The 26,636-nt window shown below is 46.1% G+C and overlaps 1 protein-coding gene and 1 long non-coding RNA gene across 2 annotated transcripts in view; one reads left to right on the forward strand and one right to left on the reverse strand.

The window, feature by feature from the left end:
- Positions 1 to 3,798, forward strand: part of LOC121018281 (uncharacterized) — a 37,875-nt gene extending 34,077 nt beyond the window's left edge. The window contains exon 3 of the long non-coding RNA XR_005785116.1: positions 2,548 to 3,798. This is a non-coding gene — a long non-coding RNA (uncharacterized LOC121018281). The remainder of the gene's footprint in view (positions 1 to 2,547) is intronic.
- The window catches only part of SYT9 (synaptotagmin 9), a 201,959-nt gene that overhangs the window by 19,948 nt on the left and 155,375 nt on the right, over positions 1 to 26,636 (reverse strand). The gene's annotated exons all lie outside the window — the stretch shown is intronic.

Raw genomic sequence — 26,636 nt, forward strand, 5'->3', positions numbered from 1 at the left:
GGACAGCTGAAGACTGCCATAGGAACTGATGATAAACGTGCCAACGGCCAGCCCTTGGGGTTTAGAGGAACAAAGTTTGGAGTGTCTTCCCAGCTCACACTCCTGTCAGCTCCCTCCCTGGGCCCACTCCCTGGGCCTAAATTAGATCACATCACCAATGTGACCAATGAACCAATGCCGGAGTGTGCTGACCGGACACAGCCTGGGGGGACACAGACACATTCCTGGAGCAGAGCGTGTGGTTACGTCCTCCCAAAACACAGGGGCAGAGAGGGAGGTAGGGTGGGTCCTCAAGGCAAGTGGGATTATTTTATCAGAAGAAGGAATGCTGCATAAGCAACACATAAATTTTCACTTCAGAGCCTTTGGCATTAAGAGAATATCATGTTCTACTTTGAAGGAATCAAATCTTTGCCGCTACAAAGTTTAGTCTTATCAGGATACAACATTTAAAAACACATTTGCGGGAAAACCCCACACAACTTAACAGGACTGCTAAAATAAAAAAAAGAGTAGTCCATTAGCTTTTAGGACTTTTTTTTTTTTAAAGGGTTTCAGTTAATCAATTTTACTGCATATTGTTCACTGCATGTCCTACTGGTTTTGAAAATTATGGTTATATTGAAGCAGCAGCTGATTAGGTGGGGGAGGAAAAGAAGAAGCAAAACAACTGAAAAATAAATTAGCAAAAAAACTTATATGACAAATCATTCGAGAATGTGAGGTCACAAGGGAGAGGGCATGAGAGCCAGCAGGAGGAAAATGAAAGAATTTTCCAAAAATCCTTAGGCATTGTTTTAGCTTTACGTTATTAATTGAGTTGCGTAACAACAGCACAGAGGAAGAATCTTTTAGAACCAGGATGGCTATGTGATCCATAGATTGCCTGACCCTGTGAGGACCCAGTTGTGTCTGACTGATGTAGCTGCCTGACCAGCAGAGAGGCAGGTTTGAGAGATTTGCTGAGAGACTGGGTAGGTCCATACAGATTTGTTTCTAGGAAGAGGGGAGGGGAAGAAAAAGAAGAGAGCAACTGGAACAGCTACAGGCTGCCTGACTCAGCTTGATGAACAGAGGCAGAGAGAGCCTTTCCTAAGAGGGTGGAGGAGGCCCACATCTAGACCCAGTCAGAATGGCCTTGGTGTCTGTGCCCAAGATGCATCGGGGCAGGAATCCGAAAAATCTGTATTAGTCAGCTTTTGCTGCAATAAAAACTCCCCAGTCTTCGCTGCTTATAAGAATGAACACGTCTTTCTTGCTCGTGGGTCTGTGGGCTGTCTGTGGCTCTGCTGGGCTCAGCCGGATGTGGCTCCAGACAGGTGGAAGTCGGCTTCTGTGTCTTCTCATTCCAGGGCCTAGGTAATTCCCTGACATATGCCAAAAGCCCAAGGGGATGAGTAGAGATAGGAGATGCTTCTGAAAGCCCCCACTTGGAGCTGTGACCCCACCCATAGTCTATTGGTCAAAGCAAGTCACAGGGCCTCACCCAGAGCAACCAGAGTATAAGACCCTTAAGGAGTGTAGAGGGCATGTAACAATGGACAAATAATACAAGCTACCATGCCAGCTCTATCATGGCTTTGCCTTATGATGTTGGAAAAGTTAGTTCAGCTTCAGTTGTTTTATCTGGGGAGATGCTATCGTCTACCTCACAGGGTGAGGGTGACATTAGATGATACATGTACAGCGCTTAGCACCACGCCCTGGATAGAGTAGGTGCTTGATGTAGGCAAGCTAACGTGATATTATTACTCATCTGAGGTACTATGTTACAGGTAAGGAACTGCTGCTTGTCGGGGGTGGCGGGGGGTGGGGGGTGACGACCGGCACTAGGGAGAAGGCAGGACAGTGACTGACAGCTTAGATGGGCACAGTCTGGGGCAGCAGTAGGGGAGGTGGCGGTCAGGCAGGCAGGTAAGGATTTAAGGTGGCAGAAAGGCTGTGGACACACTAGACCCAAGCAAGGCTCACGAACACTGGGTGATTAATGAATGAATGGATGTGTGGATGAGAGATGGCTCAGGTTAAGTCCCTCGTGGACAACTCTGGAAGAGCAGCTGGTCTCAGGGTTGTTGTGGCTTTATCTTCCCACCCCCAGGACAGCCTGGTCACCTTACTTCTTCCAGGGAAGGCACACTTTGCTCCCTGAGGCTGAAGCTGCCAGGCCTCACTCCCTTTCCTTCTGCCCCCACTGTCCAGTCACCTCGTGTCTCTACCCTGTCACCCATATCCTGCTCTGTACTTCCCCTTCCCCAAACAAACCCCCTCTCCGAAACATCTGCAGCCCTCCTCTGGGGCTCTCCACATGCCATCCTCTATCATCCCTGACTCGTTATTCAAACCTTCCACCTGCCTCCCTGCCTTAAGTTCTCCCTGGAAGCCACGGCTCTGCAGTCCTCTCAGCAGAAGGCCATTTTGTCCTGTGAGTTCCCTGGGTCCCAGGCTGGGGTGGGGGCACTGTCTCTTTTGCTCCTTGATGCCCCTGCCTCTCCATCTTCTTGTCAAACCACCTGCCTTCCCTCGACCTCTCTTCTCTGCTACCACCAGGAACATCCTTGGCCATGACGAAGACCCCTGCTGCCCCCCGCCTGCCACTGCTCTGCACTGACAGCCAGTCCAGGTAGGTCTCTCACCTGGGTGCCAACCCATCCCATCGTGAAGCCACAGCCAGCTGTTGTGACAGTGGTGGTGACAGTGGGAGTGGTGAGGGAGATTCAGCTCTCCAGGAAAGCTGCGGAGAAATGACCTCCAACTCGGCGTGCCCTGCTGCAAAATTATGTTGGAGGACCTATAAAAGGTGATTTATTTTGAGAGAGTTCTTTGTGCTCTGTAGCAAAGGAGATTTTTCCCCTTTATCCAACGATTTCAGGAAGTCTGGAAAACAAAACTATGTACTACACCACGCTGGAGACACAGTGGGTACAGTTGCCATTTTCAGCATAGATTGAAGTGAGATAATCGCAGCATGAAATTGCAATAAATGGGCACAGTCATCTTGCTGAAGCCAGCACAAGAGCACGCACGGGGCGCTTTCTTCTTCAGAGGGGGCGTTGTGTGCCACTGCCCCGTTCTCTGCCTTGTGGCGAGGGCGCAGAGGCCGAGATCTGTGGCGGTGCTCTTTTCACAGATGCCATCAAGGGCAATGATGTTCCCCCCTCCCCGAGCTTCAAGCCAGGTCCCCACACCTGAGAACCACACCTTGGATGGCAAAGGCTATTCTGAGAACAGACCCTGAAGACGTTTTGGAGGCCACAGCCTCTATCCCCACTGCCTCTCCATCTCCTGCCTCCTTAGCTGCACAAGTGAGGTCACCAAATCATCTCAAAATGTGAAATATCCCGGAGTCTGGGGTCTCTGAAGCCCGGCTGTATTTTTCTCCTTGTGGACCTTACAGACTTTCCCTAATAGCCCTTCCAAAGAGGGAGATCCCATGCCATGGGGCAAGACCTGGGCCTTTTCCATTCAGCTTTTCAGTGGGTAGAAGTTTGAACTGAAATCTGCTGGAATCATGCAGTGGCTGTCAGTGAAGAATACCCAGTGTGGGGGTCAGTCAACTGGGCCCCGCACGCCTCACACCGAGCACGTGGGAAGCCAGGCCCTCTGGCTCTCTCTCATTCAGCCAATACCACGCACCTACTCATTGCTGGGGCCTATACAAGGGTCTAGGGATTCAGAGATGAATGGGATCCACTCCCTGTTCTCAGGGAGCTCATGGTCTATTCAGGAAAACGAATACAAAATGACAAAATCGCAGGCACCTGGGTGGCTCAGTCAGTTAAGTGTCTGACTTCGGCTCAGGTCATGATGTCATGATGTCATGTTCATGAGTTTGAGTCCTGCCTCCAGCTCTGTGCTGACAGCTCAGAGCCTGGAGCCTGCTTTGGATTCTGTGTCTCCCTCTCTCTCTCTGCCCCTCCCCTGCTTGCACCCTCTCTCTCTCTCTCTCAAAAATAAAGAAACATTTAAAAAATTCTTAAAAAGAAATGACAAAATCCCATTATGGGAGCTATCGCAAAGGTATACATAGAGAGAGGAGGCTATACTTGGGTTGAATCTGAAGGAAGTACACATTTGCAGGGGAAGTTCTGAGGAGGTATCTCAGGCGGGTGGAACAGCCCATGCAAAAGCAGAGGGACATCACAGAACACAGTGTCTCCACATCCCAGAAGCAGCTAGTGAGGCGTGGCTGAGCATAAAACGTCAAGGGGCAGTGATGGGCTGGGACTCCAGATAGACAGGGAGGGGTCAGGTTGTGAAGGCCTCTGTGTGCACACTAAGGAATTTGGGTTCTACCTGTAACAGAAAGTCTGAGAGGGCAGGAGGAAAAGACAGAATCGGGGTGAGGTGCCAGAGTGAGACACGTAGTGGGCAGGCAATTTCCAGATGCATTCACTGGAGCATAGGGAAGCTGGCTGCATCTGTCTCCTGCTCCAAAGGGCTCTAGTTATAAGGTTGAGACTGGCCAGACCCCAAAACATAGCATCTCACAGCACTGGAAAACCTGAGTTCCATTGGCCAGTGTTCTCACCTGTCCTGCAGCCTCACATACACTCGCAGGTCGCCAAACCCCATATGCCAAAGCAAAAGGATATGGGTGCCCTTTGGCTCCAGGAGTGAGAGTCATGTTGCATTCGTGGTCAGGTTCTGCTGGGACCCAGGGTGGATATTCCAGGTGGTGCTAGTGCCAAGGTGTGCCCTACGCTTCCTTCCCTAGCTCTTCTCAAGGATCAGGTCCTTCCTGTCCACTGCATGGGCATTTGATTATTTAGGAATCATTGCAAGACACCTGGGGGACTGACCAAGACCAAGGTGGGCTCACAGAGAGGCAGGGCAGGAACCATCTCCCCACATAACCCAGGAAGAGTGGAGGAGGAGCAGGGAGGTCCCAGTGGACCAGCCTTGAGTTCCTAGATGGGGAGTTCACAGAGTATCCCCTGCCTGTATCTCCTTGAGGGAGTCAACACAGGGGCCATGTCTGTGGTGGGTGTTGCGGAGGGTGGGCAGGGAGGGCTTTTTCTTCTTCCCCTCTGGGCAGTGCCAGGATCCAGGTACTTAAAGAATGAGTACCTGTGGTACCAAATGCTAAGTTTAGGGATCAGGAAGCTGTCATGATGTCACTGGGCCTGGACACCACTGGACAGGAGGATTGGCCCTTCCGAGAGGTCCCGAAGTTGGGGAGGGAGGGGTCAGGTATTCCCAGTGTTTCTGGCCAGGACTCTATAAGCCCTGTGGAGCCTGGTTTCTCCTTTAATAACAATGACAATAATAACTAGTATCTATTGAGCATACACTAGGCACTAGGCATTCTTATAAGTGCTTTACATTTATTAACTCATTTAATTCTTACAGTTCTAGAAGGCAGTTAAATAATCTTCCCAACAATAACCACGATCACCTATGGGTGTAAAGACTGGACATCCGGCTCCATGACATCACTGGGTGGGAGCTTTTCACTTCCTACAGCTACACAGCTGTAGGATTGGGGGGGGGGGGTGCTCCAGGCTCATCTGGCACCTTGGCAGTGCTGTGCCTGGGGCTAGTTCCCAGCTTGGGGCTGCCACGTAACTGCTGCTTACGTTAGGGGTGGGGAGGGAAGCCCATCCTGTGGTCAGTGCCATGCTAGCCACATGAGTTGGACTTTTTAGCAATTTCATTAGAAGGTGCACATACTGTGTGCAGAAGGGTGAGGCAGGCTGAGCCCAGACACTGGCCAGGAGTGGTGCTGCATCTGGAAAAGCTGGTTTCCAAATGGGGACTTCCCCAGGGCCCCATGGTGCAGAGAACATCTCTGGGATCCCAGCTCTAGGTACAGAGTCTCGACAACTAATTTGGCCTGGCAAGCCCCGACTATTAAAAGAACTGTCTCTCCATGGTCCTCTATATGGAAAACCCAAAAGATTCCACCAAAAAAACTGCTAGAACTGATCCCTGAATTCAGCAAAGTCACAAGATATAAAATCAATGCACAGAAATCAGTTGCATTTCTATACAACAATAATGAAGCAACAGAAAGAGAAATCAAGGAATCAATCCCATTTACAACTGCACTAAAACCCATAAAATACCTAGGAATAAACCTAACCAAAGAGGTGAAAAATCTACACACTGAAAACTACAGAAAGCTTATGAAAGAAATTGAAGAACACGCATTAAAAAAAAAAAAATGGAAAACTACTCCATGCTCCTGGATAGGAGAAACAAATTATTGTCAAAATGTCAATACTAACCAAAGCAATCTACATATTAAATGCAATCCTTATCAAAATAACACCAGCATTCTTTATAGAGCTAAAATTTGTATGGAACCAGAAAAGACCCCGAACAGCCAAAGCAATCCTGAAAAAGAAAACCAAAGCTGGAGGCATCAGAATCCTGGACTTCAAGCTGTATTACAAAGCTGTAATCATCAAGACAGTATGGTACTGGCACAAAAACAGACACTTAGATCAACGGACCAGAATAAAGAACCCAGAAGTCGACCCACAAGCGTATGGCCAACTAATTTTTGACAAAGCAGGAAAGAATATCCAATGGAATAAAGACAGTCTCTTCAGCAAATGGTACTGGGAAAACTGGAGAGCAACATGCAGAAAAATGAACCTGGACCACTTTCTTACCCCATACACAAAGATAAACTCAAAATGGAAGAAAGATCTAATGTAAGACAGGAAGCCATCAAAACCCTAGAGGAGAAAGCAGGCAAAAACCTCTTTGACCTCGGCCACAGCAACTTCTCACTCACCATTTCTCTGGAGGCAAGAGAAACAAGAGCAAAAAGGAACTATTGGGACGTCATCAAGATAAAAATATTCTGCACAGTGAAGGAAACAATCAGCAAAACTAAAAGGCAACCAACGGAATGGGAGAAGATATTTGCAAATGACATATCAGATAAAGAGTTAGTATCCAAAATCTGTAAAGAACTTATCAAACTCAATACCCAAAAAACAAATAATCCAGGGAAGAAATGGGCAAAAGACATGAATAAACACTTTTCCAAAGAAGTCATCTAGATGGCTAAGAGACACATCAAAACATGCTCAACATCACTCATCATCAGAGAAATACAAATCAAAACCACAATGAGATACTATCTCACACCAGTCAGAATGGCTAACATTAACAACACAAGAAACAACAGATGTTAGTGAGGATGTGAAGAAAGAGGAACCCTCTTACCCTGTTGGTGGGAATGCAAACTGGTGCAGCCACTCTGGAGAACAGAATGGAGGAGGTTCCTCAAATAATTAAAAATAGAACTACCCTATGACCCAGCAATTACACTATTAGGTATTTATCCAAGGGATACATGTATTCTGTCTCGAAGGGGCACATGCACCCCAATGTTTATAGCAGTGCTATCGACAATAGCCAAAGTATGGAAAGAGCCCAAATGTCCACAGATGGATGAATGGATAAAGAAGATGTGGTATATATACACGATGGAGTATTACTCGGCAATCAAAAAGAATGAAATCTTGCCATTTGAACAATGTGGATGGAACTAGACGGTATCATGCTAAGCAAAATGCTATGTCAGTCAAAGAAAGACAAATATCATACGACTTCACTCATATGTGGAATTTAAGATATGAAACAGAAAAACATAAGGGAAGGGAAGCAAAAATAATATAAAAACAGAGAGGGGGACAAAACTTAAGAGACTCTTAAATACAGAGAACAAATGAACACGCTGGAGGGCGTGTGGGTAGGGGATGGGCTAAATGGGTAATAGGCATTAAGGAAGACACTTGTTGGGATGAGCACTGGGTGTTATATATAGGGGATGAATCACTGGAATCTACTCCTGAAATCATTATTGCACCATATGCTAACTAACTTGCCTGTAAATTAAAATTAATAAATAAATAAAAGAATTGTCTCTCTAGCATCCACTGTATCCCAGTAGGTCACCAGCCCCCCTGTCCCCAAAAGCTGCTTTGTGTGGTATGGAAGAAACAGAAAGTGGCCTAAAACAGAAACCTGGGGCATGAATGTGTCTAACCGTGAGCCCACCAACTCATACAAGAGATAGAAAAGAACAGCTGGAGATGGAGGAGGACAGCAGGCTTCTTCTGGGAGCAGCGGGAGCCAGGAGAAGGCAGGGTCAAGGCAGAAGGGGCAGAGCAAGGCTGGAGTCGGGGGCTCCTGGTGGGTCACCACTGAGGGAGATGGAGGTCGAATGGCACAGCTGTGAAGTCCAAGCTGGTCAGTGAAGCCTGAGGCCTGGTGCCCCCTGCTCTCATCAGCCACTGGGCTTGAGGCAGCACATTACAGACAGTCCAGTTTTCCCTTCTGCTCCTCTCCTTTTCCTGGACATACTTGTATGTTAAATAACAGCAGTGATCAAAACGTACCTAGTATCCATTAAGGGCAGACATTGTGTTAAACAAACACGCCACATTACTTCTCATTAAGTCTCAAAGTGCTCCATTTGGGAGGGTCTATTGCTGTGCTGAGATGAATAATCTGAGGCTCAGAGAGGTTCAGAAACGTGCCCAAGGACACAGAGCTCAGAAGCAGTAGAGCCAAAACATGAGCCCAGTGGTATGACTCTAGAGCCTGTGTTTTTAATACCATGGTTCCTGCACCGAAAAGACCTCATCCCTGGCTTTCAGTTAGTGGACGGTGGCCTAGGGCTCCTACAAAACCCCAGCAGGGGAGGGCCCTCCTGAAAGCCTGTTGGCAAGATGAGCCACTCTCTCATCTGGCCCCAGCAGCTGACGTCTAGGTCCCTGTAGTAACCCTGCTCTGAAAGATCATGAACTTCATGGGAGATCAAAGGCAAAGCTGGGTACCGCCTGCCAATCCATTCCCGCCTGACCCCTCCCATGGCTGGCTTCCAGGGAAGCAGCCACCACAAGACCAGAACATCCCTGGCTCTGACTCCACAGGGGAGGCACACGCGGGCCTCCACTGGTTCTGGAAATTGGGCAATTTTTCACTTAAAACCATCTGAAAACAAACTTCATGCCTTCAAAATTATACATTCACAGAACATTTCTAGACTCTGGAATAGGATTAGGCGGTAATGATTTAATTGATGGTTAAGTGTGTAGATAAAATGAATGTGCTGAATCCTTTCTGTAATTATCTCTCCAAGGAGCTCCGGCAGCTGTAATTACTGTCTGAGGCCGAAATTACAAACCAGCTGTAATTTTAAGCAAAATGTGGTGAAGCCCCTGCCAGATCCAGTGAAAGTCAGTCGCTACCAACCAGCACAGGGACCCACGAGGACCCGTCAAAGGGAGCATGGCCCTTGCAGAGGCTCGTCTCTCGAACCTGGGGAATGTGTTCTCACTATTGCTCTGTACCCCTGGCCCTGACCGCCACTACAATGCAGTCTATACCCTGTTGGTGGCCAATACACAAAATAAGGTTATAAATCCAGGTCTGGATTAATCAGAATGGCTGTCTACACTGATCAAATGAGTCCAGTCATGACTAAGTTCTTTGCAGAAGCTATGCTCCTGCCAGATAATATGCAAAGCTCATGTATTCATTCAACAACCACCGACAGAATTATGGTGTGCTTCCTATGTGCCAGGTGCTGTGTGAAGGATTGGGTATATACATAGGTGAACAGAACAGACAGGGCTCCTGAAATATTGGACCATGCTGCTCGAGTCATTCTTGACTTGGCCAGAAATCTGCTAAAGATCTCACACATCTGGATCTGCCTGTGGAGATGAGGAGGATGGGTACAAGACCATGTGACCATGTCAGGAAGGGCTAGGTGTGCTGTAGCTGAGAAGGCACAGAAGCTGTGGGTCTCAGCACAGCTTGTTGGAGGCAATGGGCTTGGTTCTTAGGCCTCTGGTCTGCACCCTCTGGCATGCATTCAGTACTTCCCAAGATGCTCACCACTTGTATAAGCTATGTTCCTCTCTGGTTCATTCCTTCTACCCGAAAACAATGGACCCCGTACCCAATCTTTGTTGTGCAGGACTCTTACTAGATATGAACAAGGCAGAACATAGCAAAAGGAAATGCTTACTATAAGTGTTACCAAACAATCTGTCTGATTACTTACCTTGTCTGTGTCCTTAGACTATAAATTACAAGGGCAATGGGGCTAGCATTTTCCCCACTGTATCTCTAGTGCCCGTCAGAATGCTTGGCACCTGTTCAGAAATATTTGGTTTATCAACGAAAACAAACTATAAAATGCCCCGGAGGAAGAAGGCAGACTGGGCTGACACATTCCACTACTGGAGGGAGGTCAAAGGTCCCCAGCTCCATCCCTGAAGAGAAGGGGTGTTAGGTGCAGGTTCTGGGCGGTGAAGTCTGTGGAATGATGAGCAAATCTAGGCATCCCCAGGGGTCCACTACAATTCATCCATTCTCTGTCTCTCTGTCTCTCTGTGTCTCTGTCTTTCCACTTTTCCTCACTAGACCGTGCTCCTGGAAAGAAAGTGGTGTGTGTTTGTATTGCTGAATCCTCAGTGTCTAGACATTGCGTAGTACAGAGTGGCCCTAAATAAATGTTTATTGAGTAAGAGCATCAGTAAAGCCATCAGAGCACTGAAAGGTTACCTGCAGTGATGCTGATGGCCAGGGGAGGGCAGCAAAGGGCAGCGGAGCTGAGGCCAGAAGCCCAGGAGAGGGCTATCTGCTCTTTGGTGATCACTTGGCATTGAGGCAAAAGTTCTATTATTCATGTGATCATTTGGGGACATGGAGGCAGCAGGATTGAAGAAGACTGCTGACAGAAGTCCAATGAAGCCCAGCATTATAAAGGAGGGAGACCAATTTGAGTGGGCAGCTAGAGAGGGTAGGGGCCAGTGCTGGAATAGAGGTATGGGGAAAGAGAGGCTGATGGCCAGGATCTCAAGGGAAGTAGTCTAGACTCACAGTGTTGGCAGCACAAGGCCTGTGCAGAGTACCTCCTGGAGCTCCAGACTTACTCTTGGGGTTTTGACTCTGGTTCTTATAGTGACAAGTGTCCTGAAAGTTGGGCCTGATACCACCGACAATACTGATTTGGGCTCAGGACCAGTAGGAGGAGAAGGCTAACACCAGATCGGGCTGCGTGGGGGGATGCTCCCGAGGTCCCTGCTTGGTGTGGGAATAGGCAGAGTGCCAGATCATTAGAAGCGGTCCTCATCTTGGTCAATTGTCCCTGGTGCAGAGTGCTGACAGCATATGCAGAGTCGTGACAGGCAGCAGGTGGGGTGCAGGCCACGGCTTCCTGCCAGGACCACCTCTCACCTGGAGAGGTTCTCAGTGGGGGCTGCTGGTCCAGCAGATGTGGGCTCCAGACTTGATTCGCTATCCTGTGGTGCTCATGTTGGCTAGAAAATGTTGTTCCCAGGAGGGCAGACAACACCGAGCCCAGAGCTGTTGTGGACAGACATCAGGGGAATGGAGGGAATCACGGCCGGAAGGTTAGACAGACATCACTAGGGGAAAAGGAGATGGTGTTTTTCGCCAGTATGAAGAAGGGATTCTGCTTGCGGTTGGAAAACAGTGTCCTCCAAATCAAGGAAAGCCCTCTGTGCCTTGAAAGATGTGACATGGCCAGTTAACCCAAGTGGTAGGTAGGACACACGTCCCTCCAGGATGCTTTAAGTGTCAGGAGCTTTGGGAGATCCTTAGCCCATGAGAATATGAAGAGGCACATAACCTCATTTTTTTTTTTTTTTGAGCAAAGCTTTGATGAAAGCAAAATTGCTGCATGATGCCTCAAAGTGTCTCAGTTGTAGAAAACAAGTAGCCCTGAGTCAAGTCCATGGTTCCGTGAAGGAGCCCAGCTTCCCAGTAGAGACAGAAGACCAGATTTCTAAGTTCAGATCTGGCATGGGCCCCTCTAGGAAAGTGGGGAGGTAAGCAAGTTTCCATATTTCTAGAGAGTGGGAGTGCAGTGAAGAGGAAAAATGATGGGGATGAGGTAAGGTGGTAAGAGAGAGACAGAGAACAGGTATTAAGACAAAGGCAAGAATGTGCCTTCCTTACTTCAGTAAAGAAAAACCTTACTGAAAAGGTTTTCTTTTCAGCCTTTGTACATACACGTCCATGTAAGACATCAGTGAGCATATCTTTCTCTGAGTCCTTCCCTTACTACCATTTGTGACTGCATCGTCAGAACAGCATTTTAGAGAGCTTCTCAAATACACTGAGTCTATCTAGGCTCCCAGCAACTGAAAATGCGTACCTATTTTTTTCTTCTGAGTTTTCGAAAATCTTAACTCAAAAGCTGATGACAGAATCTGACCATATCCAAACATTATCTCTTTCACTACCATGATCTCTATGATGATGCAGTAATTTTCCCTGAGGGCCTAATTACTTCTACTTTGCCAAAGAGTTTTTATTTCTCAACACATTTTCTTTCTCCTTCTCTTTCTTACTTTAATATAGATTTTTTCCTGACCTGAACTCACTGTCTACATTTATCAGAAGATGTCTTGCGAAGCACACTGGTAATTACCTGCCCAGCACTAACTCCCCCCTAATTTCCTCCCTCCTAAATGAACCTTGAATTCGTCAGGTTTCCATTTCTCCCACACACACCTATGTATCTCAAGGGAAGAGGATCCATCTCTGGAGTTGGATCTGTTTGGCCTACATAATCCCACTCCTTTTGCCAGTGACTGATTCAAAACTTGGCATCTTCTGGCTAATGACATGTAAAGGGAAAGTCTGCTGGGGGCTTGAAGAATATTTTCTTTTTCCCAACAGAAAGCTAGAAGAAGCACTTTTTCTTCTGGTTATTTACATGTCTAGACTCGATGCCTGGAGTGGCAACCATCTTGCCACCAACCTGAAGATGAACTGAAAAGGGAAGATGGCCCAGTAGCCCAGAAAGATCCAGAGTTCCTGATCCTGTCACTAACCACAGCTCCTTAGCCAAATGACACATTTCTCATTGTTTAACCCAGTTTGTGGCAGGATTTTGTTCTTTACATCCAAAGTATTCTGATACATCTTGCCAGCAAAGCAACTCAAGAGGTTTTTAATCAAAGAAGACTTCCAGGACATGTCTCTTTGGTCGACTTCCTCCCTCATGCTGAGATTTTGCCTTTGTACTAGTGCTATGATTTGCTTTAGGAGAGCATTGCCCCTCTGCCGGCGATACTCCGTTCAAGGGGTCACTCTGCTAAGCTCCACGTGTACCCTGCTCCTTGAGTTTTCTGCCTCAGACTTTCCAGGCAGGTTAACTGCCACTAACCTGACTGTTTTAAGTTTTAAGTGATCTGCTGGCATGCCTGGGGTCCACAGGCCTTGCACTGGATCATTGTGCTTGTTCTCTGTGTGGGATACATTAGAACGTTGGAGGTCACTTCTGGCTGGTCTTCTGATCTTACCTCCCATGGATCACTGACAACCACTGGTGCCAAAACTCTTTTTCCCACATCCTACTTAATATCATCCACAGGGACTAGTCTGGTGTGTTATCTGTTTTGTTGTGTTGTTTCCCTTTTCCTCCTGGCATTCCCTTTTTAAATCATCTTGATGGGATTAGCTAATCAAGAGCTAGTTCCCCCATGTCTTTGCAAGATCTGCATTCTTGGCTAAAAAGCATTTCTTCTGGTATGTTAAGCCATGGCTCAGAACCTCATCTAAACATCAGCCTGATTTTTTGCGGCCAACTGTTAATCATCTTTGAGGTATTCCTTCTAGAGTTCCAAAGGACATGAGGAAGAATAAGGAAAACACCATTTACGTTCTCAATTCCTTCATTCTCCCACCCCAAAATCATGATCTCTGAAGATGTATCCATGTTTCCTCCTAGTGGGTTGTCTATGGTTCGTGAGAAACAGTAAGTCTGACCAATCTCAGCTGACTCTTTATTATACCTTATTGACTATCAGGAAGCCATCTTGCTATCAGATCATTTGGTCTATCTGTAGCTGCCTCACTACGAGGAATCACCATCCAGGCTCTTTTTAAGCTCCCTCCATGCAGCTTTCTTTACATTCAAGTTTTTGGGGTTTCTCCTTCATCTGTGTTTCTCTTCCAGAAACTATAGCTTCCTCTCAATGGTTTAAATCTCCTTTCTCTTGTGTGTTATTCATTCTTGCTTCTTCTCGATTCAGGGAGATTTCCACCATTTTCAGGTTTCATCTTAATGATGAGGGAACATAAGGCAAGTTGAGGGCAAAGCGCAAACTAGTACACTCCCCCCCGCCCCCCGCCCCCCTGCCCCCAGGTGGGATATATGTGATATTACTCAGGCACTCCTGGCTGCCCAAAGACAAAGGAAAGGTCAGGAAACAAATGGTTAAATTGATAGTCTCCATCAGTTTACAAACATCTTGGTACAATTAAAGAAAAGGGCAATCTTATCAATAGCTAATATCCAGGAACTCCATACTGCCTTAAACATAATGCTTTGCTAGACAGAAAACAACCTGAGCTTGACAACAGCTAGACTTCCAGTAATCTGTAAGTCTTTAGCATATGGAAATACCTTTAAGAAACTTCCTCTTGACTTTATCTCCCCCAACTCCACAGTATATAAGCAGTCACTCTTCATAACCCTAATGCAGCTCTTTCTGACAATGGGTCCTGTCCTCATGCCTTAATAAAATCACGTTTTTTTTGTACCAAAGAGGTCTTTAAGAATTCTTTCTTGGCCATTGACTCTGAACCCCCACCACTACTCTAAAACCTCATCATTATGCACAGCTAGACCATGGCAAACTATGTGAAAACACTGAGTGGCCCAAATCCAACATCCGCCAAATGTACTTCTGGGTGGCCCAAGTCCATACATGTTCTGCTGCTAAGCCTTTGGGTTGTGAGTAATAAAGGCTCACTCAGAGTAGTTCCATATAAAGGTTAGCTAGGGGTGGTGGTGATGATTTCTTATGAAAACACTCATGGAGCAATAATGGAAATGGACTTTCACAGAAATTCAAGAGCAGGAACCCTGGTAGGAGTAGGTCCTAAGACCAGGAGTTTTGTTCTGGGTCCAAGGTAACCCCTGGAACCTCAGTATCACAACTTCTGGATCTTGGCTCTGGTCCATTATTAACCTAATTCAGCTGTGTTCTCTTCTTTCTTTATTGATTGGCTTCTTAATCTTCTACTGAGCATATAGTTCTACTCACTACCATTTCAGCATACTTCTAATGTGTTTTTTCCATGGCCTACCAAGACCTCTAAAGTCTCTCTTCATCTCATAGTTCTGCTGATGCCTCATTTTCTTGATATATCCAGGGTCAGTGACAGTATCCAATGGACCCAACCCACCTTGGGGTATCATGTGACCACATCATATGTTGCTGGGCAGCTCATAGACAGGCTGCTGGGAGCATGTGCCCCTCTTGATCCAATCATCCCTGGCCATGAATACATTTTATAAACGATGGTGTTTAGAACTGTCTCTTCAACAGATGCTAGGGGGTGGAGCTGTGTGTGCATGCAGGGGAGGCTCAGACGGGCCAGGCACTGTGAGTAACATACTCAGTGCAATTCCCTTGCAAGGCTCTGCCTCCCATCTGCTCCATGTCGCACCCTTGCTTCATTTTCCTGACCTCCAACTTTGAAGTCTGCTCAGCCTCTCCAGTCTCAGCTTACTGTTCCACTTCTCACCTTAGCCTGTCTTCTGATTTGGTGTTGCTGGACTGAAGCTCCTATGGCTTGGCCAGGGGGTCCACTCCCATCAACCATTTCCAAGTAGCCTTGGTAGGTACAACCCAGCATTCCTGAGCCTTGACCACCCAATGTGAAATCAGACATGCTCCTCTTCTCTCTCAGCCAACACTCAGTTCCAACACTGGCTCCTCTTAGCTTCCTTCTTATTTTCTGGAACAGAGAAACCTGCCCAGAAGGTTAAATTCACATTCTAAGTGAAGATTTCATACCATTCTCTTCTATGGTGTGTGCATGCCTCAGTGTCTCAGTGTCTCTAGTGCCTCTTGCTTGTAGGATATCTTCCATTCTCTCTTGGAACTTTGTCTTCTCTATTAAGCTGGGTTTTTAGGAACATTTTTCCAGACTATTTCATCTCTTCCAATGTCTTAGAGTTTGTCTAATTAAAGCCAAAAGGGCACAGTGAGTATTTGTACTCAGTTGTGAGGGACAGCCTCTCGCATCAACATTGAGTCCTTTAGGGCTCCAGAATAAATGCTCAAAGACTGTCCACAGCAGGACCTGCTGGAAGTGAATGGAGGTGGGGGTTGTGAATTAGAGCAGGGAGGAGAAGACTTAGCAGGAAGAAGCTTCTGCATCAAGGCTGATGCTGAAATCAGAGATGAGGTCTAGGCAGAGGTGTGGCACGTCCTTCAAGTGTCAGGGGTGGGACGTGGGATGTGCATGGGAGGACAGGGAGTAGGTCTCTGATCTGAGGGGCACAGTTTCAAAGTGCAGAGCAGAGCATCAGGAAGAGGCTGGGCTGTTCCAGATAATCTGATCAAAGTTGATGGAAGAATAAGAGTAATACCTAGATGCTGGCAAAAGGCTCAGCAGGACCCAGGTGGAGAAAGATGTCCTTTCAAGGCAGAGTCAGGTTGGAAGAGGGCAGGGCTGCTTTCAGGACACTGGAGTGTGCAGGAAGTATGCAGAGGACACCTGGGGACCCAGAGACGTGGTAAGAGAGGAGGCAGGGGATCACCTGGGCCTCAGTTCTGCTCATTAGGGAAGGTGGAAAGGGGGCATTGCATAGATGCTGGGTGCTCTGTGCAAGGCTACTTGCAACCCTGCCTGTGGAGTGACATCTGTTTCTCCAGGATGGAGCCATGCTGTGCCTGAACCAGGTGGGAGGAGCATCTGTGTACTCTGGGAGAAAAGCTGGGTACAGGCCCAGGGCCCTGTGTCTCCAGGCTAACGCCCACACACCCATCATCCCTTCTCTCTCCTGCATCTTTGACCTTTCCTTCCCACTGGCCTTTTCCTCAGCCTATAAAAATGCTCAGATCTCTTGTTGCTGAAAAAGAAAATCTCACTCTCAAAAACTTTCATTGTTCTCTAGTGATTGGCCTGTCTCTTGCCTTTCCATTTTGGCCAAGAAACTTGAAGGAGTTGTCTGTGTTTATTAACTCCTGTCTGTCACCAATCTGGATGCTACCAGATACCACTTCTCTGCTGAAATGCTCTCCTGGAGGGGAGGAGCCATACGGACATAAAAACTCAGGGCAGTCAGCCCAACCAACCCGTGGATACAGAAAGACAAGAGCACTCTCTCTGAAGACATTTGAGAAATTTGAAGGAAAGCAGAGAGATGGGCACAGTAATGAAAAATGATTTTAAAATGCCATTAAGTTTAATTGGACATTGACTTGAACAGATTTTTCTAACGTTTCTTTTGTCCTGGACTGCTCTGTGACATCACCCTGACACTGACTGCCTTAGTGTTACACTGTCCCCTTGGGCCCCTATCCAGTCATTGCTCCCTCGCCCATGCCTTGTTTGGAGGGCACCCACGTGTCTGAGTGCCCTGATGACTGCTGTTTCAGAGTTACTTGTTCAGTCCTCACTCTAGGCCTCAGCAGGAGAGGGTGGCAATTCCAAGAATCAGCCTGTGTGAATGGACGGCCCTTCTCTTCTCTGTAGGGTCACAGTTGAGTCTGCATTTTCTAAGACTGATACACAGGCCACTTGGAAAAACCCGCAACCTCCCCTAATTCAGGGAGAGCTTTCGTTGGTCAAGCTCAGGGCTTTCTGACATGCTCTTTCCAAGGGATCCGGGACTTAAAATCAGGCTAATTAGCCATTTGTCAGCAGACTACGGGCATAGGCATTTTTACTGCAAAACTGGGTGAAAGAATCTGCCTCCTTCCCATGGCCTTGGGCCCAGATTAGAATCTGACTGGCTCTCAGTTAAGGAAAGGGTAGGAGGTAGGAGTGCCATGTGCGCATGCACATGTGTGTCTGTGCATCTGTGTGTGTGTGGTGGGGGGCAGTGGATGGTTAAAATTAAAGTAACTTAGCTGTGAACATTATATCTTTCAGAGGAGCATCTTGTAGAAGGTAACAAGCAAATGGCACACTGTGTCACATGTCACTGCTCTTGGCACATGCTGAAACTCCTTCATCCCTTCCCTGTCTCCTTGTTAGGCTCTGTCCTTTCATCCCCTCCCCAAACACCCTATCCTTTGTCTACTGTTCTGTGGCTCAGAAGACGTCAGGACCATCCATCTGGTCAGCAGAGCGGCCTGGGTATCATCCCGAACTCCTCTCTCTTTGGCTTCCCATAAACCTCGGCAAGACTTTCTTCCCACTTCCTCCTCTACTTGTGCCTTCTTCAGGCCTGAGCATGAGCATAGCTCACCTTGACCCTACAGCTGTGTCTGCCTCCAACCTCCTCCCTCTTGCCCATGCTCCTCCAGAGGGTCAGTGTGATCTTTTTAAAACATGGATTTGGGCAAGCTGTGCTCTTCTTCAAATCATTCCAAAGCCCCCTACTGCCCCAGCAGAAAGTTCACATTCCTTATCACGGCTGAACAAGCCTTTGCCTCCCTTTTGGACCTCATTTCCATCCCTGTGTACCCTGTGTTTCAGTCATCCTGAATTCCCTTGCTCCAGGCACCAGCCTTCCTTCCATTCACATCTCCATGCCTTTGGATGTGTTCATCTCTCTCCTCCACGTTCCTTGTCCTCTTTGCTCAGCAGAAAGATCCCTACTCATTTTGCAGAGCCTGCCCAAGTGGGCCCAGCATGTCTCTCTGGTCACCAGCCTTCTCCAGTGGGTGGCTGAGACTCTCATCTACACTCCCTTACAAATTTTGAAAACAGTGATTATACAATCTCCAGTCAGACCTCCCCAATAGACTCCTTGAAAATGGGCACTGTGTCCCCACACCAGGCAGGAGTGAAAGAGTCTACGCAGAGACAGTTACCCCAGGGAACTCTTTTGAAGCAGTGATATACACATCCAACAGGAATCGCCTCTTCCTTCCTTCTTTGGCTTTACACAATGTTTTTCTTCAATTATAAACACACAGTTGGTGTCTTTGTGCTGTTTAAGCAGTGTAAGGCTAAGTACAGATCCAAACCAGAAGGTTAAATACTTGTGATTAAAAATAACCTATACGTGCTCATGCACATGAGACAACACAGACTCAGGCATGCAGTGTCCTATGCAGAGAAGTAAAGCCAGTGTTTCCTGATTAATATATGTGATGAAAAGCCTAGAATTCCAGTCTTTTGGAGAAAAAGCATTCTGGATGGACCTACAGAATGTAGTTATGTGGTTATGATTCCACATTTCCCTCTTAAAACTGCATCAAAATTACAGTGGTCTTTTGAAAGGTGCGTATCCTGTTACTCTTGTGTTTTTCATAGTGTGAACTGTGACCCATCACTGACTGGGTTTGTGAAACCTTTAACGGTTGTGACCAGTATTCTTGTTTTAATGACAAAATTGTTTTAAAAAATGCATCAAATGTATGTGTATTATTTCATGAAACTTTTGTTTCAGTTTTATATCTGGTATGTCATGCTGTAAAATGTATTTCTTACTCTAAATCTAAGCTAAGATCACTTGAGGCCACTGCTCTATTATTTAACAATTGGGAGCTTATTGAAATATGGTGCCACCTCCTTGTGATCTCGACATCTAAGTCTCTGGGTAACACTGGAAATTCCAAAGGCCAGAGAGACAACATGTTGGGACATCCTTGGAAAAGTTACCTTATTTGAGCGCTGCAAGAAAGAGCATCAGCAACAACCAGCGGCTGCAAGGCTGGGCGGGGTTGTATTTTCCTACTTGTTCCAGACTTGTGGAGCATCTTCCACTGCCAGAGACTACTCTGGGCATGTTCATGTATGCCGAATCATTTAATCACCGCGGCAGGTATATAAACTAGGTACTGACAGTCCATTTGGTCTAGGAGGAGACTGGTGTCAGAGAGACCAAGGAATTCGCTTGGGAGCAGCAGTCCTGAGTGGTGGAGCGGGCGTCAGGCACTGGTAACGCAGCACAACCGGGCTAGCCATTGGAAAGTGGGACTGGTCATGCCATCCTCTTTGATTCAACGATTTTGCTCTCCACCTTTTCTGTCTCCTTCGACCACAGTAGATCTTGCATTTATCTGTTCTGCTCTTTCAGTTTCCAAATTAGATTGGACTTGAGAAACCGTTCACCAAAACAAAACAAAACAAGACAAAACGAAACTACCTCCCCAAACTGGACACCACTGTGTTAAACAATTAGTTTAAGCATTTCGAGGTATGCTTAAATTTGCAAAGAACTAACTTAAATTTGTACATTTACATATGCATATAAACAGAAGATTACAAATAATTTAGAATCACGTAGGACCTCCATGAACCCTTGAGTCCGGGGACCAGACCCAACGAGTTCTCATATTACACTCCAAATGCAAATCTATGTCAATCCTACTGAAGACTTCCTGGAGCTATTAAAGGCGACCTTGTCTCTGGCCAGCAAAACTGAATCCAGATCTCAGTGAAATGCCTTTCATCTTCCACCATCCTCCCCTCTTCCACCAGGTTCCTTTCCTCGCGGTGGGCTACTGCCCCACAAATCTCTCCCCCAAACCTCCTCTTCCTTCAGCTCCTTCAACCACAGGCAGGGCCCCTTATGCAACCTCCTGCCCCATCCCACTCAATAGCTACTCAGCAGGCAGGTCCCACTCAGCAACACAGAGCTTTAAACACAGAGGTCACTTAATGTTCTCTGAGCATGGTGGGCTGGGCATGGTGGAGGGGGCCCAGCCTTTAACTTTCTCCTCCCTGAATGGGGACCCTCCTCCCTGGGTGGGAATGGGCGAAGCCCTGAGTCTGATCCAGATCTGCGTATTCTTTCATAGCCCTGGTTCCCCAGCATTCCCTGGCTCATGGAGTCCCCTTGTGGTCTTTGCAGCTGATTCACTACGTAGAGTTAGAGGAGTCTCGGTCTATAGTTGCTCAAGGACTCTCATAAAGCTCAGTGCCATCCAAGCTGACTAGAACACAGGGCTCAGCACTGCATTTCCAGTGCTACTTCTATTATTAATGCTGTCCCTAGTTCCTGCTACCGAGCAAGTCCTTATGCAACAGGGCAGTGTCCTGGGGCTCCCATGAACTCAAACACAATCTCCAGACAGTGAAGGAAGCTACATATGTTCTGGGGGCTTTAGAGAATTATGGCTTAAAGCAGTAAGAGGAACATCTTCTGGGTTGAGTGGTCCTTGAAGACTCCCATGTGATTCAAAAGTCCTTTTCTTGCCTATTATTCCCTTTTTTGCTTTCAAGCATCTCCTCTGGCAGCAGCAGCTGGAGCTAAAAGCTATTTCCCTGTAACAAAGCACAGCTTTCCCAAGGTCCTTGCTATTAACGCTTTGGTGCCCGCTGACATGTGAGAGCAGCAGCAGGATGGGAGGTGGAGGGGCAGGCGTGCTGTGTGGGATGGCTTAGATTCTGCTGGACTCAGTGAGTGAGGGCAGCATCCCAGGTTTCCCCTTGTTATCCTGAGAGTGGAGTTTCCTCAGGTTTCCTGAGAGTGGAGAGTAACTATTTCTTTTGCTACAAGGATCTCCAGATCCTTATTCCTGATCTAAGGTTAGGTTCTAGATATGCCCACATTCACACAATACTTTGGTTCCATACTTGAGAAGCAACGGAACTATCACATTATTTTTTTTTTTAATTTTTTTTTTCAACGTTTATTTATTTTTGGGACAGAGAGAGACAGAGCATGAACAGGGAAGGGGCAGAGAGAGAGGGAGACACAGAATCGGAAACAGGCTGCAGGCTCTGAACCATCAGCCCAGAGCCTGACGCGGGGCTCGAACTCACGGATCGCGAGATCGTGACCTGGCTGAAGTCGGACGCTTAACCGACTGCGCCACCCAGGCGCCCCCTATCACATTATTTTTAAGCAGCAGCACACAAGCCATTAGCGCCAGTCCCAGGAGTGGACATCTTGCAACTTTAAGGAACATAACATTTAAAATGCAAGCAAAAGATCAGATTTCGTCATTCCCAATTACTCATGCTGTTGATATCACCCTGTAGGCTCCATCCAGGTGGGGAGGCAAAACTGTAGCTCTGTGGCTGCCCTGCCCTGCTTCAAGGTCCTATGATGCAATCTTCTACAGCATGGGGACCTCAGTTGTCAACCCATTCTAGAACCTTGTGTGCCAAGATGAGTCAAACTCCACAACCTTTGCCTCCACTATCAGGTGAACCCCGCCTGCCAAGCTGAGATCCTACTTGGATCCTAGCTCAATCCTAAAAGTTTGCCATGAAGACCTCTGCCATTATTCTCTCTAAACAGAAGCCCACCCTGATCCCTGCACTCTTGGCTTCTTTGTTAGAGGTTGAATCTGCAGCTACAGTCACTGCCACTGGAGGGCTCCACTCACTACCCCTAGATGGAAGCTTCCAGAACTAAGAAGGGAGTACCTGATGCTCTACCTTGATATCTTAGCTACGGACTCTGTGGGCTCCCTGCCCATCTTCTCCTTGTGAGTAGGTGTTGCCTGTTCCAATTCAGCTCTGTTCCTCAGTGTGACTGTGATTCCAGGCAACAAAGAGAGAATGTAGATAAGCCACAACTAAAACAGCACTCTGAATCCACATCTCCATGCCTCCTTCAGAGACTTCATTAAGCATTAATGACACGAAGGAAAATTCAGAATGTTTACACTGCTTAACTTGAATCAACTTGATCTCTTTGGATGGCATTTTCTTGATTGGTTTTATGATCTTTTCTAGTAAACCTTCTAAATCTGGACATTTACTGTCAGTATGTATAGTATTTAAGCACTCTCCACGCAGATCCTCAGCTACGTGGGGAGAAAAAAAAAAGTACATTTTTGTTTTCCCAACCCTCATTCATAGCTGCTTCTCTTTTGATAATCTGAGCACAACTCACGGTGGTACTCCCTAAACCTACAAGTTAAAATTGCACTTTGTAATTGCTTTGTGATTTTTCCCCGTTTCCTTATAACATTTTTAAGCATTTCAATCATCAATGTCATCACATTTCATGTTGTGAATTTGATTTAAAATGGGAGAAAATATGTAACTCTACCACTATTGATTATAGGCTTTAGCCTGTGAGCTTTAGCTCATAAATAAAAATAAAATTATAAGAATAGGACTAAAAGATAATGTTAGAGCTGCTAAAATATAGCTATTAAAAGAATATAGATTTTTATTTTCATTCTAAACAGAACTGTAGTACACGGTAGGGGACATCAACAGGAAATGACAGGCATGTGACTGATCTTCATTGCTGAGGAACTGTGTCTTTATCAACCCAAGGGAGCCACCATAAGCTAGAGAGCTGCCCACAGGTCCTGCAGGTTCATGCAGGGTTTGAATTTCCCTTTGCAAAATAAGATACAAATACAACAGGAAAGCAGATTTCCCCCTCACTTTATACAGCATTTGCATGTCATTAAGAGCAGAAAGTCTCTCTTCTGGCCATGACTGTTTCAACATGTGAGCTAAGCAATCAAACATTGACAATGTTTTCTTAGGAAAATTTCACTGAATGTCTATCATGTGCCATGTACTTTGTTAGATACTGGACATACCATAGTGGGCAAAACAGAAGAGTGGATCTCGTGGCAGCTTTGGGAATGGTTCTCTTCACTCCAAAGGAACACCAAATGGGTCAGGAGTGGATGTTTACCAGTGTCCCAGAAAATATATTTGTTTTAAACAACAGAAATCCTACCTCATATTGCTTACATAGCAAAGGGAATTTATATGCTGACATATTCACAGAGGTAACACTATGTTCAGGAGTGGCTTGATCCAGCCGCTTGATCAAGGGTCTAGATTCTTTTTCTTTCTATTCTGCCATCCATGGGGTTGGCCTCACCCCATGCCCGGATCTTCTACAGATTTAAAAGGGCCACAGCTGCTCCTGGGGTATACGCTTCTTTGTTTACATCCAACAGGAAAGAGACAGCATCTTTGTCCAAACATTCACACCAAATGTTGTATAATCTTCTCCAACTGAATCAGCTTATGCAGTGCTAATCCCCCATGGATGGTTTGAGTGGTTTAGCCTCGGACCAGGTCATAGTTTCATCACTGAAGCCAAGGAGGGAGCTACGCTCCCTAGAATCCCCAATCAGAGCCATCAAAAAGAAGGTCTGATGCTGGGGAGGCATCAGCTAATTAACAGCTCTCTTGCTTCTTGTTCTTGGGATGTGAGAACTAAAGCCATCTACCCCAACACAGCTGTCTACAGAACACACTCTACGTCAACTTGACTGTAACTATTCTACTGTCTTCATTAACACAACTTTACTATTCCTGGAGAGTCTTGCCACGAGAGATAAAAGCTGTAAATAACATCATTGTTTATTACAGGGAATTCTCAAAAGACCATCGAATTCTTCCTTAGTATCAAAAGACAAGTTTATGCCCCAAACTCTTTGAATTTTAGTCTCACAATCCTCACCTTGCTGTGTCCACCTAAATTATCACCTCATGATCTTTACGGAATCCTAACGAAGCTCCCCCATTCCGTAGCAGGCAAGCAATAAACTCAGCTTTGCCCTATTAACAGGTTGTTCTGGTGATATTTGGGAGGCCACAGTCAACAGACACATCTCCCAAAAGACTCATTTCCAGGAGCAGTGGCCTTCCAGACATCCCCATCCTCTGCCAAGATGCACCACTCTTGCTCCAGGCCCACCAACCCCCCAAGTTCCCTCTTACCCCTAGATACCACCTAGGGGTGTGGCTCTTTCCGAGGCTGGCAGGAACTCTTCTGGTGCATTTCATCTATGGGGGAAGAATTGGCCCATTGGCCCACTGTATAAACTGTCACCTCTGAATGCCACTCCTGGAGATGGAGAGTGCTGAAGCCTCAAGCCCTTTGTTAACCACTTTTTATTTAATTGCTATTCAAGTGTGCAGCAGGTGTGCTCCAGGGCAGAGACTGCTGGGGCGAGGTCATTTGTGAGAGAGAGGAGAGTCAAGATGCAATTGACTTTTTGTTCAGGCAGAAATGTTATTTTCTAACACACTGTTATTATCTCTTATAAATCTAGTGTTGCCCCAAATGTTTCCATGTTTTATATGATCACCAGCTCTACAGATACTCAGAAGAACCACTGGTTTTGCATCCCAGCTAAAGATGAAAAAATGCTTAGTGTCTTTTTTTTTTTTTTTTTTTTGATAACTAATTCAATACAAGAAAGAAGACTGCTTGGGAAATACTGAGTGGTCTTGGCTTTGTTTGCTGACCATTTCTTCCACCAGCTGGAAATACAATGCCTCATTAACACTAACCGTGCCTACTTGTCCAAACGGCACTCTGGTCACTTGTAACAATTGGCACAGATTCCAAAAGGTTTGTTAACGTTCTTCAGATCCCAAACATACAGCATATCTTTATGTTCTTTGCAATTAGTTTTGCTTCAGTGGTACTGCAGGTGTTTATGGATACTGGCATGCTAAATCTCACCAATAAAAATAGTTAATTTTTTCCAAAAAAAATTTCAACTACGAGTCCTTTATTTTATCCAAAAAATCATTTTCTTCTATTTTTTAATTTTTTATTGTCACACGTAGGTGGAGCGAATCATTACATTGTGTACAACTGCTGCTAAAGTGTTTCCCTGTTGAGAAAACTAACTTATGGATTAATGTCCTTGTCCCTCCTGATTGGTTCTCATTCAGGGTGCAGCTGTCTACCCTTCACCACAGACATCTCGGTGCTGTTTCTGCTTCCTCTGTCTCTTACAAAAGAAGACACTGAAATACTCTAGAACCCGGCCACCTATGTCAGCTCAGGGGGGTCCTTCAAGAGTTAACAAGGTGTCTCTTTACTGGTCTGAATATTTTTCACTTTCACTCAAAATTCAAAGCTATCATCACCAGATGCAGTTTGTGATGTAAGAAAGAAAGAAAGAAAGAAAGAAAGAAAGAGAGAGAAGCAACAGGCTCAAATGGAGTCACTTGTGCAAACATCCCGCATCATCAAACAAGGACTTAATACCTAGCCTACCTGCAGTTCAGCCTCTCCCAGGAATGTGACCCTTAACCAATCAATCTGGACTTATCTGGTCAGTAGCACTAGTGAGGTATTCTGCCTGACCCCTATTTTCCCCCAAAGGAAGGTTATCTTACCTGAAACAATCCACTCTTTGCTAGAGCAACTTCCTGCTTCATTCACCTCCTTCTGCCTACAGAAGGCTTTCATTTTGTACAGCTCTTCAGAGCTCCTTTCTATCTGCCAGACGGGAGGCTGCTCAATTCATGAATTACTGGATAAAGCATGTAAGATCTTTCAATTTACTCAGTTGAATTTCGATTTTTTAAACAATGGGAACAAAGTGAGGAAATGACCTCTTCTCATATCCTCCTTCTAAATGGAAAAAAGTCAATCAAAACGTACAGCTAAATAAATTAGGGCCATTTCCATTTGAACAGCCCCCTGCAAGTTCTGTGTCAGGACCTTTTACATCTTTCCTTGAACTGACTTGTACTTTGGACTCCATTGAAAACTGTGGAACTTTAGAACTAAAGGAAACCAAATGCCATCACAATATGCCTCATTCATTCATTCTTTCATTCGTTCATCAATACTAATTCAATACCCATGTAAGAGGGATAGTATTTCCATTCTCTGCAAACATGTTGTTCCATGCAATGAATCAATGCCATAGACTGCTATAAGCCAAGGGCAAATAACACAAGGTCAATTATCAGCCAGTCCCTCATGAAATATGAGTCTGGAAAGCCAGGCCTTGTTCAGGGAAAGAGATACATCTAAA

This window comes from Herpailurus yagouaroundi, unplaced genomic scaffold, assembly GCF_014898765.1.
Source record: "Herpailurus yagouaroundi ecotype Mexico unplaced genomic scaffold, PumYag 218, whole genome shotgun sequence".
Taxonomy (NCBI): Eukaryota; Metazoa; Chordata; class Mammalia; order Carnivora; family Felidae; genus Herpailurus; species Herpailurus yagouaroundi.